The sequence below is a fragment of the Pseudorasbora parva genome, chromosome 15 (genome assembly GCF_024679245.1).
Source record: "Pseudorasbora parva isolate DD20220531a chromosome 15, ASM2467924v1, whole genome shotgun sequence".
Lineage (NCBI taxonomy): Eukaryota > Metazoa > Chordata > Actinopteri > Cypriniformes > Gobionidae > Pseudorasbora > Pseudorasbora parva.
This window is the reverse complement of record NC_090186.1, coordinates 2,704,698-2,718,383: the sequence shown is the minus strand read 5'-3', so window position 1 is coordinate 2,718,383 and position 13,686 is coordinate 2,704,698. Positions and strand designations below refer to the sequence as shown.

At 48.2% G+C, this 13,686-nt stretch overlaps 25 non-coding genes across 25 annotated transcripts; 10 read left to right on the top strand and 15 right to left on the bottom strand.

The window, feature by feature from the left end:
* Positions 1–44: 44 nt before the first annotated feature.
* trnad-guc (transfer RNA aspartic acid (anticodon GUC)) lies at positions 45–116 on the top strand. The gene has a single exon. It is a non-coding gene; the product is annotated as a tRNA-Asp (tRNA).
* Positions 117–397: 281 nt separating this feature from the next.
* Positions 398–513, bottom strand: LOC137042164 (U5 spliceosomal RNA). Its single transcript, XR_010898279.1, has one exon. It is a non-coding gene; the product is annotated as a U5 spliceosomal RNA (small nuclear RNA).
* Positions 514–964: 451 nt separating this feature from the next.
* Positions 965–1,036, top strand: trnad-guc (transfer RNA aspartic acid (anticodon GUC)). The gene has a single exon. It is a non-coding gene; the product is annotated as a tRNA-Asp (tRNA).
* A 281-nt stretch (positions 1,037–1,317) lies between these two features.
* Positions 1,318–1,433, bottom strand: LOC137042163 (U5 spliceosomal RNA). Its single transcript, XR_010898278.1, has one exon. It is a non-coding gene; the product is annotated as a U5 spliceosomal RNA (small nuclear RNA).
* A 452-nt stretch (positions 1,434–1,885) lies between these two features.
* trnad-guc (transfer RNA aspartic acid (anticodon GUC)) lies at positions 1,886–1,957 on the top strand. Its single transcript has one exon. It is a non-coding gene; the product is annotated as a tRNA-Asp (tRNA).
* Positions 1,958–2,240: 283 nt separating this feature from the next.
* Positions 2,241–2,356, bottom strand: LOC137042162 (U5 spliceosomal RNA). The gene has a single exon (XR_010898277.1). It is a non-coding gene; the product is annotated as a U5 spliceosomal RNA (small nuclear RNA).
* An 807-nt stretch (positions 2,357–3,163) lies between these two features.
* LOC137042161 (U5 spliceosomal RNA) lies at positions 3,164–3,279 on the bottom strand. The gene has a single exon (XR_010898276.1). It is a non-coding gene; the product is annotated as a U5 spliceosomal RNA (small nuclear RNA).
* A 559-nt stretch (positions 3,280–3,838) lies between these two features.
* On the bottom strand, positions 3,839–3,952 carry LOC137042266 (U5 spliceosomal RNA). Its single transcript, XR_010898374.1, has one exon. It is a non-coding gene; the product is annotated as a U5 spliceosomal RNA (small nuclear RNA).
* A 207-nt stretch (positions 3,953–4,159) lies between these two features.
* Positions 4,160–4,231, top strand: trnad-guc (transfer RNA aspartic acid (anticodon GUC)). Its single transcript has one exon. It is a non-coding gene; the product is annotated as a tRNA-Asp (tRNA).
* Positions 4,232–4,512: 281 nt separating this feature from the next.
* LOC137042160 (U5 spliceosomal RNA) lies at positions 4,513–4,628 on the bottom strand. The gene has a single exon (XR_010898275.1). It is a non-coding gene; the product is annotated as a U5 spliceosomal RNA (small nuclear RNA).
* Positions 4,629–5,079: 451 nt separating this feature from the next.
* On the top strand, positions 5,080–5,151 carry trnad-guc (transfer RNA aspartic acid (anticodon GUC)). The gene has a single exon. It is a non-coding gene; the product is annotated as a tRNA-Asp (tRNA).
* A 1,003-nt stretch (positions 5,152–6,154) lies between these two features.
* On the bottom strand, positions 6,155–6,270 carry LOC137042159 (U5 spliceosomal RNA). The gene has a single exon (XR_010898274.1). It is a non-coding gene; the product is annotated as a U5 spliceosomal RNA (small nuclear RNA).
* An 804-nt stretch (positions 6,271–7,074) lies between these two features.
* Positions 7,075–7,190, bottom strand: LOC137042158 (U5 spliceosomal RNA). Its single transcript, XR_010898273.1, has one exon. It is a non-coding gene; the product is annotated as a U5 spliceosomal RNA (small nuclear RNA).
* An 806-nt stretch (positions 7,191–7,996) lies between these two features.
* On the bottom strand, positions 7,997–8,112 carry LOC137042157 (U5 spliceosomal RNA). Its single transcript, XR_010898272.1, has one exon. It is a non-coding gene; the product is annotated as a U5 spliceosomal RNA (small nuclear RNA).
* Positions 8,113–8,563: 451 nt separating this feature from the next.
* Positions 8,564–8,635, top strand: trnad-guc (transfer RNA aspartic acid (anticodon GUC)). Its single transcript has one exon. It is a non-coding gene; the product is annotated as a tRNA-Asp (tRNA).
* Positions 8,636–8,916: 281 nt separating this feature from the next.
* Positions 8,917–9,032, bottom strand: LOC137042156 (U5 spliceosomal RNA). The gene has a single exon (XR_010898271.1). It is a non-coding gene; the product is annotated as a U5 spliceosomal RNA (small nuclear RNA).
* A 451-nt stretch (positions 9,033–9,483) lies between these two features.
* trnad-guc (transfer RNA aspartic acid (anticodon GUC)) lies at positions 9,484–9,555 on the top strand. Its single transcript has one exon. It is a non-coding gene; the product is annotated as a tRNA-Asp (tRNA).
* A 281-nt stretch (positions 9,556–9,836) lies between these two features.
* Positions 9,837–9,952, bottom strand: LOC137042155 (U5 spliceosomal RNA). Its single transcript, XR_010898270.1, has one exon. It is a non-coding gene; the product is annotated as a U5 spliceosomal RNA (small nuclear RNA).
* A 452-nt stretch (positions 9,953–10,404) lies between these two features.
* trnad-guc (transfer RNA aspartic acid (anticodon GUC)) lies at positions 10,405–10,476 on the top strand. The gene has a single exon. It is a non-coding gene; the product is annotated as a tRNA-Asp (tRNA).
* Positions 10,477–10,759: 283 nt separating this feature from the next.
* On the bottom strand, positions 10,760–10,875 carry LOC137042154 (U5 spliceosomal RNA). Its single transcript, XR_010898269.1, has one exon. It is a non-coding gene; the product is annotated as a U5 spliceosomal RNA (small nuclear RNA).
* Positions 10,876–11,679: 804 nt separating this feature from the next.
* LOC137042216 (U5 spliceosomal RNA) lies at positions 11,680–11,795 on the bottom strand. The gene has a single exon (XR_010898328.1). It is a non-coding gene; the product is annotated as a U5 spliceosomal RNA (small nuclear RNA).
* A 559-nt stretch (positions 11,796–12,354) lies between these two features.
* On the bottom strand, positions 12,355–12,468 carry LOC137042265 (U5 spliceosomal RNA). The gene has a single exon (XR_010898373.1). It is a non-coding gene; the product is annotated as a U5 spliceosomal RNA (small nuclear RNA).
* A 207-nt stretch (positions 12,469–12,675) lies between these two features.
* Positions 12,676–12,747, top strand: trnad-guc (transfer RNA aspartic acid (anticodon GUC)). Its single transcript has one exon. It is a non-coding gene; the product is annotated as a tRNA-Asp (tRNA).
* A 281-nt stretch (positions 12,748–13,028) lies between these two features.
* On the bottom strand, positions 13,029–13,144 carry LOC137042153 (U5 spliceosomal RNA). The gene has a single exon (XR_010898268.1). It is a non-coding gene; the product is annotated as a U5 spliceosomal RNA (small nuclear RNA).
* Positions 13,145–13,595: 451 nt separating this feature from the next.
* On the top strand, positions 13,596–13,667 carry trnad-guc (transfer RNA aspartic acid (anticodon GUC)). Its single transcript has one exon. It is a non-coding gene; the product is annotated as a tRNA-Asp (tRNA).
* Positions 13,668–13,686: the final 19 nt, after the last annotated feature.

Below are 13,686 nucleotides of genomic sequence, written 5' to 3'. Positions count from 1 at the left end.
CTTCTCAACGGTGGCGCATGCAAAACAGTGTCTGCAAGACTCAGTCCTCGTTAGTATAGTGGACAGTATCTCCGCCTGTCACGCGGAAGACCGGGGTTCGATTCCCCGACGGGGAGGTTTCTTCTTTATGACGGCCAAACACCTTGCATAAGCTCAGGCTTTACAGTGAACCCGCCGTTCAAGACTCGCCTGATGATGATCAGCTGACTGCGCAATGGGCTTGTAAAAGGTGTTTTTATGCATATTTGGCCTGGGTTTGTGTTGCATTTCCACTGTTCTGACCAGCAGGGGCCACCAGCGCGTGGCACTTCAAAGCAGTGATTCGTTCGGCCAAGCGTTCGGTTCAGTTGACCCTAACGCTTCCAAAAAAATGCTCTGTTTTTGAACAAATACACGTGGCTCTGCTGTGAGCAGAGCATCCAAAAATAGCAAAAACTCGCAAATGTTCCCCTCCACGGAAATCTTTAGTAAAAGGCGAAAGATTTATGCGTGAATGAAGAGAAACTCGAGTTGTACCCCTGAGATGTTGGGCCAATGGGCTCCCACCAACATGCCACAATGCTCAGCAAGGGTAACGTCTGGTGCTGGATCCTGCCACCCTGCTTTTTTCTTTTTTAAATCATCGAGCCATTTCCATTGGAAGGAGCAAATGTAATAAGAATCCGCCCCATCACCAGATGACCGCAAACCATGCCTAAGACGATGTCACTGAGGCCGATAGTACGTTGAAGACCAATGGTAGTATTCGCACGAGATTTTTTTATGAACTTCCTGGAAGCGAAATGAAAAACCCTTCATCTCCTTCCATTGCGGGTTGATTCCTCCACAGGACAGGGTAAGCTCCTCTCCTGCCCCCTTGGCCAAAATAAAAGGGTTAAATAATGACTCCCATAATGGAAAGCATACCCAGTATTTAGCGACTTCTCAAGGGTTGCGCATGCAAAACAGTGTCTGCAAGACTCAGTCCTCGTTAGTATAGTGGACAGTATCTCCGCCTGTCACGCGGAAGACCGGGGTTCGATTCCCCGACGGGGAGGTTTCTTCTTTATGACGGCCAAACACCTTGCATAAGCTCAGGCTTTACAGTCAACCCGCCGTTCAAGACTCGCCTGATGATGATCAGCTGACTGCGCAATGGGCTTGTAAAAGGTGTTTTTATGCATATTTGGCCTGGGTTTGTGTTGCATTTCCACTGTTCTGACCAGCAGGGGCCACCAGCGCGTGGCACCTCAAAGCAGTGATTCGTTCGGCCAAGCGTTCGGTTCAGTTGACCCCAAAGATTCCAATAAAATGCTCTGTTTTTGAACAAATACATGTGGCTCTGCTGTGAGCAGAGCATCCAAAAATAGCAAAAACTCGCAAATGTTCCCCTCCACGGAAATCTTTAGTAAAAGGCGAAAGATTTATGCGTGAATGAAGAGAAACTCGAGTTGTACCCCTGAGATGTTGGGCCAATGGGCTCCCACCAACATGCCACAATGCTCAGCAAGGGAAACGTCTGGTGCTGGATCCTGCCACCCTGCTTTTTTCTTTTTTAAATCATCGAGCCATTTCCATTGGAAGGAGCAAATGTAATAAGAATCCGCCCCATCACCAGATGACCGCAAACCCTGCCTAAGACGAATGTCGCTGAGGCCGATAGTACGTTGAAGACCAATGGTAGTATTCGCACGAGATTTTTTTATGAACTTCCTGGAAGCGAAATGAAAAACCCTTCATCTCCTTCCATTGCGGGTTGATTCCTCCACAGGACAGGGTAAGCTCCTCTCCTGCCCCCTTGGCCAAAATAAAAGGGTTAAATAATGACTCCCATAATGGAAAGCATACCCAGTATTTAGCGACTTCTCAACGGTTGCGCATGCAAAACAGTGTCTGCAAGACTCAGTCCTCGTTAGTATAGTGGACAGTATCTCCGCCTGTCACGCGGAAGACCGGGGTTCGATTCCCCGACGGGGAGGTTTCTTCTTTATGACGGCCAAACACCTTGCATAAGCTCAGGCTTTACATTCAACCCCCGCCGTTCAAGACTCGCCTGATGATGATCAGCTGACTGCGCAATGGGCTTGTAAAAGGTGTTTTTATGCATATTTGGCCTGGGTTTGTGTTGCATTTCCACTGTTCTGACCAGCAGGGGCCACCAGCGCGTGGCACCTCAAAGCAGTGATTCGTTCGGCCAAGCGTTCGGTTCAGTTGATCCCAAAGATTCCAATAAAATGCTCTGTTTTTGAACAAATACATGTGGCTCTGCTGTGAGCAGAGCATCCAAAAATAGCAAAAACTCGCAAATGTTCCCCTCCACGGAAATCTTTAGTAAAAGGCGAAAGATTTATGCGTGAATGAAGAGAAACTCGAGTTGTACCCCTGAGATGTTGGGCCAATGGGCTCCCACCAACATGCCACAATGCTCAGCAAGGGTAACGTCTGGTGCTGGATCCTGCCACCCTGCTTTTTTCTTTTTTAAATCATCGAGCCATTTCCATTGGAAGGAGCAAATGTAATAAGAATCCGCCCCATCACCAGATGACCGCAAACCCTGCCTAAGACGAATGTCGCTGAGGCCGATAGTACGTTGAAGACCAATGGTAGTATTCGCACGAGATTTTTTTATGAACTTCCTGGAAGCGAAATGAAAAACCCTTCATCTCCTTCCATTGCGGGTTGATTCCTCCACAGGACAGGGTAAGCTCCTCTCCTGCCCCCTTGGCCAAAATAAAAGGGTTAAATAATGACTCCCATAATGGAAAGCATACCCAGTATTTAGCGACTTCTCAACGGTTGCGCATGCAAAACAGTGTCTGCAAGACTCAGTCTTCGTTAGTATAGTGGACAGTATCTCCGCCTGTCACGCGGAAGACCGGGGTTCGATTCCCCGACGGGGAGGTTTCTTCTTTATGACGGCCAAACACCTTGCATAAGCTCAGGCTTTACAGTCAACCCCCGCCGTTCAAGACTCGCCTGATGATGATCAGCTGACTGCGCAATGGGCTTGTAAAAGGTGTTTTTATGCATATTTGGCCTGGGTTTGTGTTGCATTTCCACTGTTCTGACCAGCAGGGGCCACCAGCGCGTGGCACCTCAAAGCAGTGATTCGTTCGGCCAAGCGTTCGGTTCAGTTGATCCCAAAGATTCCAATAAAATGCTCTGTTTTTGAACAAATACATGTGGCTCTGCTGTGAGCAGAGCATCCAAAAATAGCAAAAACTCGCAAATGTTCCCCTCCACGGAAATCTTTAGTAAAAGGCGAAAGATTTATGCGTGAATGAAGAGAAACTCGAGTTGTACCCCTGAGATGTTGGGCCAATGGGCTCCCACCAACATGCCACAATGCTCAGCAAGGGTAACGTCTGGTGCTGGATCCTGCCACCCTGCTTTTTTCTTTTTTAAATCATCGAGCCATTTCCATTGGAAGGAGCAAATGTAATAAGAATCCGCCCCATCACCAGATGACCGCAAACTCTGCCTAAGACGATGGCACTGAGGCTCAGTCCTCGTTAGTATAGTGGACAGTATCTCCGCCTGTCATGCGGAAGACCGGGGTTCGATTCCCCGACGGGGAGGTTTCTTCTTTATGACGGCCAAACACCTTGCATAAGCTCAGGGTTTACAGTCAACCCGCCGTTCAAGACTAGCCTGATGATGATCAGCTGACTGCGCAATGGGCTTGTAAAAGGTGTTTTTATGCATATTTGGCCTGGGTTTGTGTTGCATTTCCACTGTTCTGACCAGCAGGGGCCACCAGCGCGTGGCACCTCAAAGCAGTGATTCGTTCGGCCAAGCGTTCTGTTCAGTTGACCCCAAAGATTCCAATAAAATGCTCTGTTTTTGAACAAATACATGTGGCTCTGCTGTGAGCAGAGCATCCAAAAATAGCAAAAACTCGCAAATGTTCCCGCCACGGAAATCTTTAGTAAAAGGCGAAAGATTTATGCGTGAATGAAGAGAAACTCGAGTTGTACCCCTGAGATGTTGGGCCAATGGGCTCCCACCAACATGCCACAATGCTCAGCAAGGGTAACGTCTGGTGCTGGATCCTGCCACCCTGCTTTTTTCTTTTTTAAATCATCGAGCCATTTCCATTGGAAGGAGCAAATGTAATAAGAATCCGCCCCATCACCAGATGACCGCAAACTCTGCCTAAGACGATGTCACTGAGGCTCAGTCCTCGTTAGTATAGTGGACAGTATCTCCGCCTGTCACGCGGAAGACCGGGGTTCGATTCCCCGACGGGGAGGTTTCTTCTTTATGACGGCCAAACACCTTGCATAAGCTCAGGCTTTACAGTGAACCCGCCGTTCAAGACTCGCCTGATGATGATCAGCTGACTGCGCAATGGGCTTGTAAAAGGTGTTTTTATGCATATTTGGCCTGGGTTTGTGTTGCATTTCCACTGTTCTGACCAGCAGGGGCCACCAGCGCGTGGCACTTCAAAGCAGTGATTCGTTCGGCCAAGCGTTCGGTTCAGTTGACCCCAACGCTTCCAAAAAAATGCTCTGTTTTTGAACAAATACACGTGGCTCTGCTGTGAGCAGAGCATCCAAAAATAGCAAAAACTCGCAAATGTTCCCCTCCACGGAAATCTTTAGTAAAAGGCGAAAGATTTATGCGTGAATGAAGAGAAACTCGAGTTGTACCCCTGAGATGTTGGGCCAATGGGCTCCCACCAACATGCCACAATGCTCAGCAAGGGTAACGTCTGGTGCTGGATCCTGCCACCCTGCTTTTTTCTTTTTTAAATCATCGAGCCATTTCCATTGGAAGGAGCAAATGTAATAAGAATCCGCCCCATCACCAGATGACCGCAAACCATGCCTAAGACGATGTCACTGAGGCCGATAGTACGTTGAAGACCAATGGTAGTATTCACACGAGATTTTTTTATGAACTTCCTGGAAGCGAAATGAAAAACCCTTCATCTCCTTCCATTGCGGGTTGATTCCTCCACAGGACAGGGTAAGCTCCTCTCCTGCCCCCTTGGCCAAAATAAAAGGGTTGAATAATGACTCCCATAATGGAAAGCATACCCAGTATTTAGCGACTTCTCAAGGGTTGCGCATGCAAAACAGTGTCTGCAAGACTCAGTCCTCGTTAGTATAGTGGACAGTATCTCCGCCTGTCACGCGGAAGACCGGGGTTCGATTCCCCGACGGGGAGGTTTCTTCTTTATGACGGCCAAACACCTTGCATAAGCTCAGGCTTTACAGTCAACCCGCCGTTCAAGACTCGCCTGATGATGATCAGCTGACTGCGCAATGGGCTTGTAAAAGGTGTTTTTATGCATATTTGGCCTGGGTTTGTGTTGCATTTCCACTGTTCTGACCAGCAGGGGCCACCAGCGCGTGGCACCTCAAAGCAGTGATTCGTTCGGCCAAGCATTCGGTTCAGTTGACCCCAAAGATTCCAATAGGGTAACGTCTGGTGCTGGATCCTGCCACCCTGCTTTTTTCTTTTTTAAATCATCGAGCCATTTCCATTGGAAGGAGCAAATGTAATAAGAATCCGCCCCATCACCAGATGACCGCAAACCCTGCCTAAGACGAATGTCGCTGAGGCCGATAGTACGTTGAAGACCAATGGTAGTATTCGCACGAGATTTTTTTATGAACTTCCTGGAAGCGAAATGAAAAACCCTTCATCTCCTTCCATTGCGGGTTGATTCCTCCACAGGACAGGGTAAGCTCCTCTCCTGCCCCCTTGGCCAAAATAAAAGGGTTAAATAATGACTCCCATAATGGAAAGCATACCCAGTATTTAGCGACTTCTCAACGGTTGCGCATGCAAAACAGTGTCTGCAAGACTCAGTCTTCGTTAGTATAGTGGACAGTATCTCCGCCTGTCACGCGGAAGACCGGGGTTCGATTCCCCGACGGGGAGGTTTCTTCTTTATGACGGCCAAACACCTTGCATAAGCTCAGGCTTTACAGTCAACCCCCGCCGTTCAAGACTCGCCTGATGATGATCAGCTGACTGCGCAATGGGCTTGTAAAAGGTGTTTTTATGCATATTTGGCCTGGGTTTGTGTTGCATTTCCACTGTTCTGACCAGCAGGGGCCACCAGCGCGTGGCACCTCAAAGCAGTGATTCGTTCGGCCAAGCGTTCGGTTCAGTTGATCCCAAAGATTCCAATAAAATGCTCTGTTTTTGAACAAATACATGTGGCTCTGCTGTGAGCAGAGCATCCAAAAATAGCAAAAACTCGCAAATGTTCCCCTCCACGGAAATCTTTAGTAAAAGGCGAAAGATTTATGCGTGAATGAAGAGAAACTCGAGTTGTACCCCTGAGATGTTGGGCCAATGGGCTCCCACCAACATGCCACAATGCTCAGCAAGGGTAACGTCTGGTGCTGGATCCTGCCACCCTGCTTTTTTCTTTTTTAAATCATCGAGCCATTTCCATTGGAAGGAGCAAATGTAATAAGAATCCGCCCCATCACCAGATGACCGCAAACCCTGCCTAAGACGATGTCACTGAGGCCGATAGTACGTTGAAGACCAATGGTAGTATTCGCACGAGATTTTTTTATGAACTTCCTGGAAGCGAAATGAAAAACCCTTCATCTCCTTCCATTGCGGGTTGATTCCTCCACAGGACAGGGTAAGCTCCTCTCCTGCCCCCTTGGCCAAAATAAAAGGGTTAAATAATGACTCCCATAATGGAAAGCATACCCAGTATTTAGCGACTTCTCAACGGTTGCGCATGCAAAACTGTGTCTACAAGACTCAGTCCTTGTTAGTATAGTGGACAGTATCTCCGCCTGTCACGCGGAAGACCGGGGTTCGATTTCCCGACGGGGAGGTTTCTTCTTTATGACGGCAAAACACCTTGCATAAGCTCAGGCTTTACAGTCAACCCCCCGTTCAAGACTCGCCTGATGATGATCAGCTGACTGCGCAATGGGCTTGTAAAAGGTGTTTTTATGCATATTTGGCCTGGGTTTGTGTTGCATTTCCACTGTTCTGACCAGCAGGGGCCACCAGCGCGTGGCACCTCAAAGCAGTGATTCGTTCGGCCAAGCGTTCTGTTCAGTTGACCCCAAAGATTCCAATAAAATGCTCTGTTTTTGAACAAATACATGTGGCTCTGCTGTGAGCAGAGCATCCAAAAATAGCAAAAACTCGCAAATGTTCCCCTCCACGGAAATCTTTAGTAAAAGGCGAAAGATTTATGCGTGAATGAAGAGAAACTCGAGTTGTACCCCTGAGATGTTGGGCCAATGGGCTCCCACCAACATGCCACAATGCTCAGCAAGGGTAACGTCTGGTGCTGGATCCTGCCACCCTGCTTTTTTCTTTTTTAAATCATCGAGCCATTTCCATTGGAAGGAGCAAATGTAATAAGAATCCGCCCCATCACCAGATGACCGCAAACCCTGCGTAAGACGATGTCACTGAGGCCGATAGTACGTTGAAGACCAATGGTAGTATTCGCACAAGATTTTTTTATGAACTTCCTGGAAGCGAAATGAAAAACCCTTCATCTCCTTCCATTGCGGGTTGATTCCTCCACAGGACAGGGTAAGCTCCTCTCCTGCCCCCTTGGCCAAAATAAAAGGGTTAAATAATGACTCCCATAATGGAAAGCATACCCAGTAGTTAGCGACTTCTCAACGGTTGCGCATGCAAAACAGTGTCTGCAAGACTCAGTCCTCGTTAGTATAGTGGACAGTATCTCCGCCTGTCACGCGGAAGACCGGGGTTCGATTCCCTGACGGGGAGGTTTCTTCTTTATGACGGCCAAACACCTTGCATAAGCTCAGGCTTTACAGTCAACCCCCGCCGTTCAAGACTCGCCTGATGATGATCAGCTGACTGCGCAATGGGCTTGTAAAAGGTGTTTTTATGCATATTTGGCCTGGGTTTGTGTTGCATTTCCACTGTTCTGACCAGCAGGGGCCACCAGCGCGTGGCACCTCAAAGCAGTGATTCGTTCAGCCAAGCGTTCGGTTCAGTTGATCCCAAAGATTCCAATAAAATGCTCTGTTTTTGAACAAATACATGTGGCTCTGCTGTGAGCAGAGCATCCAAAAATAGCAAAAACTCGCAAATGTTCCCCTCCACGGAAATCTTTAGTAAAAGGCGAAAGATTTATGCGTGAATGAAGAGAAACTCGAGTTGTACCCCTGAGATGTTGGGCCAATGGGCTCCCACCAACATGCCACAATGCTCAGCAAGGGTAACGTCTGGTGCTGGATCCTGCCACCCTGCTTTTTTCTTTTTTAAATCATCGAGCCATTTCCATTGGAAGGAGCAAATGTAATAAGAATCCGCCCCATCACCAGATGACCGCAAACCCTGCGTAAGACGATGTCACTGAGGCCGATAGTACGTTGAAGACCAATGGTAGTATTCGCACAAGATTTTTTTATGAACTTCCTGGAAGCGAAATGAAAAACCCTTCATCTCCTTCCATTGCGGGTTGATTCCTCCACAGGACAGAGTAAGCTCCTCTCCTGCCCCCTTGGCCAAAATAAAAGGGTTAAATAATGACTCCCACAATGGAAAGCATACCCAGTAGTTAGCGACTTCTCAACGGTGGCGCATGCAAAACAGTGTCTGCAAGACTCAGTCCTCGTTAGTATAGTGGACAGTATCTCCGCCTGTCACGCGGAAGACCGGGGTTCGATTCCCCGACGGGGAGGTTTCTTCTTTATGACGGCCAAACACCTTGCATAAGCTCAGGCTTTACAGTGAACCCGCCGTTCAAGACTCGCCTGATGATGATCAGCTGACTGCGCAATGGGCTTGTAAAAGGTGTTTTTATGCATATTTGGCCTGGGTTTGTGTTGCATTTCCACTGTTCTGACCAGCAGGGGCCACCAGCGCGTGGCACTTCAAAGCAGTGATTCGTTCGGCCAAGCGTTCGTTTCAGTTGACCCTAACGCTTCCAAAAAAATGCTCTGTTTTTGAACAAATACACGTGGCTCTGCTGTGAGCAGAGCATCCAAAAATAGCAAAAACTCGCAAATGTTCCCCTCCACGGAAATCTTTAGTAAAAGGCGAAAGATTTATGCGTGAATGAAGAGAAACTCGAGTTGTACCCCTGAGATGTTGGGCCAATGGGCTCCCACCAACATGCCACAATGCTCAGCAAGGGTAACGTCTGGTGCTGGATCCTGCCACCCTGCTTTTTTCTTTTTTAAATCATCGAGCCATTTCCATTGGAAGGAGCAAATGTAATAAGAATCCGCCCCATCACCAGATGACCGCAAACCATGCCTAAGACGATGTCACTGAGGCCGATAGTACGTTGAAGACCAATGGTAGTATTCGCACGAGATTTTTTTATGAACTTCCTGGAAGCGAAATGAAAAACCCTTCATCTCCTTCCATTGCGGGTTGATTCCTCCACAGGACAGGGTAAGCTCCTCTCCTGCCCCCTTGGCCAAAATAAAAGGGTTAAATAATGACTCCCATAATGGAAAGCATACCCAGTATTTAGCGACTTCTCAAGGGTTGCGCATGCAAAACAGTGTCTGCAAGACTCAGTCCTCGTTAGTATAGTGGACAGTATCTCCGCCTGTCACGCGGAAGACCGGGGTTCGATTCCCCGACGGGGAGGTTTCTTCTTTATGACGGCCAAACACCTTGCATAAGCTCAGGCTTTACAGTCAACCCGCCGTTCAAGACTCGCCTGATGATGATCAGCTGACTGCGCAATGGGCTTGTAAAAGGTGTTTTTATGCATATTTGGCCTGGGTTTGTGTTGCATTTCCACTGTTCTGACCAGCAGGGGCCACCAGCGCGTGGCACCTCAAAGCAGTGATTCGTTCGGCCAAGCGTTCGGTTCAGTTGACCCCAAAGATTCCAATAAAATGCTCTGTTTTTGAACAAATACATGTGGCTCTGCTGTGAGCAGAGCATCCAAAAATAGCAAAAACTCGCAAATGTTCCCCTCCACGGAAATCTTTAGTAAAAGGCGAAAGATTTATGCGTGAATGAAGAGAAACTCGAGTTGTACCCCTGAGATGTTGGGCCAATGGGCTCCCACCAACATGCCACAATGCTCAGCAAGGGAAACGTCTGGTGCTGGATCCTGCCACCCTGCTTTTTTCTTTTTTAAATCATCGAGCCATTTCCATTGGAAGGAGCAAATGTAATAAGAATCCGCCCCATCACCAGATGACCGCAAACCCTGCCTAAGACGAATGTCGCTGAGGCCGATAGTACGTTGAAGACCAATGGTAGTATTCGCACGAGATTTTTTTATGAACTTCCTGGAAGCGAAATGAAAAACCCTTCATCTCCTTCCATTGCGGGTTGATTCCTCCACAGGACAGGGTAAGCTCCTCTCCTGCCCCCTTGGCCAAAATAAAAGGGTTAAATAATGACTCCCATAATGGAAAGCATACCCGGTATTTAGCGACTTCTCAACGGTTGCGCATGCAAAACAGTGTCTGCAAGACTCAGTCCTCGTTAGTATAGTGGACAGTATCTCCGCCTGTCACGCGGAAGACCGGGGTTCGATTCCCCGACGGGGAGGTTTCTTCTTTATGACGGCCAAACACCTTGCATAAGCTCAGGCTTTACATTCAACCCCCGCCGTTCAAGACTCGCCTGATGATGATCAGCTGACTGCGCAATGGGCTTGTAAAAGGTGTTTTTATGCATATTTGGCCTGGGTTTGTGTTGCATTTCCACTGTTCTGACCAGCAGGGGCCACCAGCGCGTGGCACCTCAAAGCAGTGATTCGTTCGGCCAAGCGTTCGGTTCAGTTGATCCCAAAGATTCCAATAAAATGCTCTGTTTTTGAACAAATACATGTGGCTCTGCTGTGAGCAGAGCATCCAAAAATAGCAAAAACTCGCAAATGTTCCCCTCCACGGAAATCTTTAGTAAAAGGCGAAAGATTTATGCGTGAATGAAGAGAAACTCGAGTTGTACCCCTGAGATGTTGGGCCAATGGGCTCCCACCAACATGCCACAGCTCAGCAAGGGTAACGTCTGGTGCTGGATCCTGCCACCCTGCTTTTTTCTTTTTTAAATCATCGAGCCATTTCCATTGGAAGGAGCAAATGTAATAAGAATCCGCCCCATCACCAGATGACCGCAAACCCTGCCTAAGACGATGTCACTGAGGCCGATAGTACGTTGAAGACCAATGGTAGTATTCGCACGAGATTTTTTTATGAACTTTCTGGAAGCGAAATGAAAAACCCTTCATCTCCTTCCATTGCGGGTTGATTCCTCCACAGGACAGGGTAAGCTCCTCTCCTGCCCCCTTGGCCAAAATAAAAGGGTTAAATAATGACTCCCATAATGGAAAGCATACCCAGTATTTAGCGACTTCTCAACGGTTGCGCATGCAAACATGTGTCTACAAGACTCAGTCCTCGTTAGTATAGTGGACAGTATCTCCGCCTGTCACGCGGAAGACCGGGGATCGATTCCCCGACGGGGAGGTTTCTTCTTTATGACGGCAAAACACCTTGCATAAGCTCAGGCTTTACAGTCAACCCCCGCCGTTCAAGACTCGCCTGATGATGATCAGCTGACTGCGCAATGGGCTTGTAAAAGGTGTTTTTATGCATATTTGGCCTGGGTTTGTGTTGCATTTCCACTGTTCTGACCAGCAGGGGCCACCAGCGCGTGGCACCTCAAAGCAGTGATTTGTTCGGCCAAGCGTTCGGTTCAGTTGACCCCAAAGATTCCAATAAAATGCTCTGTTTTTGAACAAATACATGTGGCTCTGCTGTGAGCAGAGCATCCAAAAATAGCAAATACTCGCAAATGTTCCCCTCCACGGAAATCTTTAGTAAAAGGCGAAAGATTTATGCGTGAATGAAGAGAAACTCGAGTTGTACCCCTGAGATGTTGGGCCAATGGCCTCCCACCAACATGCCACAATGCTCAGCAAGGGTAACGTCTGGTGCTGGATCCTGCCACCCTGCTTTTTTCTTTTTTAAATCATCGAGCCATTTCCATTGGAAGGAGCAAATGTAATAAGAATCCGCCCCATCACCAGATGACCGCAAACTCTGCCTAAGACGATGGCACTGAGGCTCAGTCCTCGTTAGTATAGTGGACAGTATCTCCGCCTGTCATGCGGAAGACCGGGGTTCGATTCCCCGACGGGGAGGTTTCTTCTTTATGACGGCCAAACACCTTGCATAAGCTCAGGGTTTACAGTCAACCCGCCGTTCAAGACTAGCCTGATGATGATCAGCTGACTGCGCAATGGGCTTGTAAAAGGTGTTTTTATGCATATTTGGCCTGGGTTTGTGTTGCATTTCCACTGTTCTGACCAGCAGGGGCCACCAGCGCGTGGCACCTCAAAGCAGTGATTCGTTCGGCCAAGCGTTCTGTTCAGTTGACCCCAAAGATTCCAATAAAATGCTCTGTTTTTGAACAAATACATGTGGCTCTGCTGTGAGCAGAGCATCCAAAAATAGCAAAAACTCGCAAATGTTCCCGCCACGGAAATCTTTAGTAAAAGGCGAAAGATTTATGCGTGAATGAAGAGAAACTCGAGTTGTACCCCTGAGATGTTGGGCCAATGGGCTCCCACCAACATGCCACAATGCTCAGCAAGGGTAACGTCTGGTGCTGGATCCTGCCACCCTGCTTTTTTCTTTTTTAAATCATCGAGCCATTTCCATTGGAAGGAGCAAATGTAATAAGAATCCGCCCCATCACCAGATGACCGCAAACTCTGCCTAAGACGATGTCACTGAGGCTCAGTCCTCGTTAGTATAGTGGACAGTATCTCCGCCTGTCACGCGGAAGACCGGGGTTCGATTCCCCGACGGGGAGGTTTCTTCTTTATGACGGCCAAACACCTTGCATAAGCTCAGGCTTTACAGTGAACCCGCCGTTCAAGACTCGCCTGATGATGATCAGCTGACTGCGCAATGGGCTTGTAAAAGGTGTTTTTATGCATATTTGGCCTGGGTTTGTGTTGCATTTCCACTGTTCTGACCAGCAGGGGCCACCAGCGCGTGGCACTTCAAAGCAGTGATTCGTTCGGCCAAGCGTTCGGTTCAGTTGACCCCAACGCTTCCAAAAAAATGCTCTGTTTTTGAACAAATACACGTGGCTCTGCTGTGAGCAGAGCATCCAAAAATAGCAAAAACTCGCAAATGTTCCCCTCCACGGAAATCTTTAGTAAAAGGCGAAAGATTTATGCGTGAATGAAGAGAAACTCGAGTTGTACCCCTGAGATGTTGGGCCAATGGGCTCCCACCAACATGCCACAATGCTCAGCAAGGGTAACGTCTGGTGCTGGATCCTGCCACCCTGCTTTTTTCTTTTTTAAATCATCGAGCCATTTCCATTGGAAGGAGCAAATGTAATAAGAATCCGCCCCATCACCAGATGACCGCAAACCATGCCTAAGACGATGTCACTGAGGCCGATAGTACGTTGAAGACCAATGGTAGTATTCGCACGAGATTTTTTTATGAACTTCCTGGAAGCGAAATGAAAAACCCTTCATCTCCTTCCATTGCGGGTTGATTCCTCCACAGGACAGGGTAAGCTCCTCTCCTGCCCCCTTGGCCAAAATAAAAGGGTTGAATAATGACTCCCATAATGGAAAGCATACCCAGTATTTAGCGACTTCTCAAGGGTTGCGCATGCAAAACAGTGTCTGCAAGACTCAGTCCTCGTTAGTATAGTGGACAGTATCTCCGCCTGTCACGCGGAAGACCGGGGTTCGATTCCCCGACGGGGAGGTTTCTTCTTTATGACGGC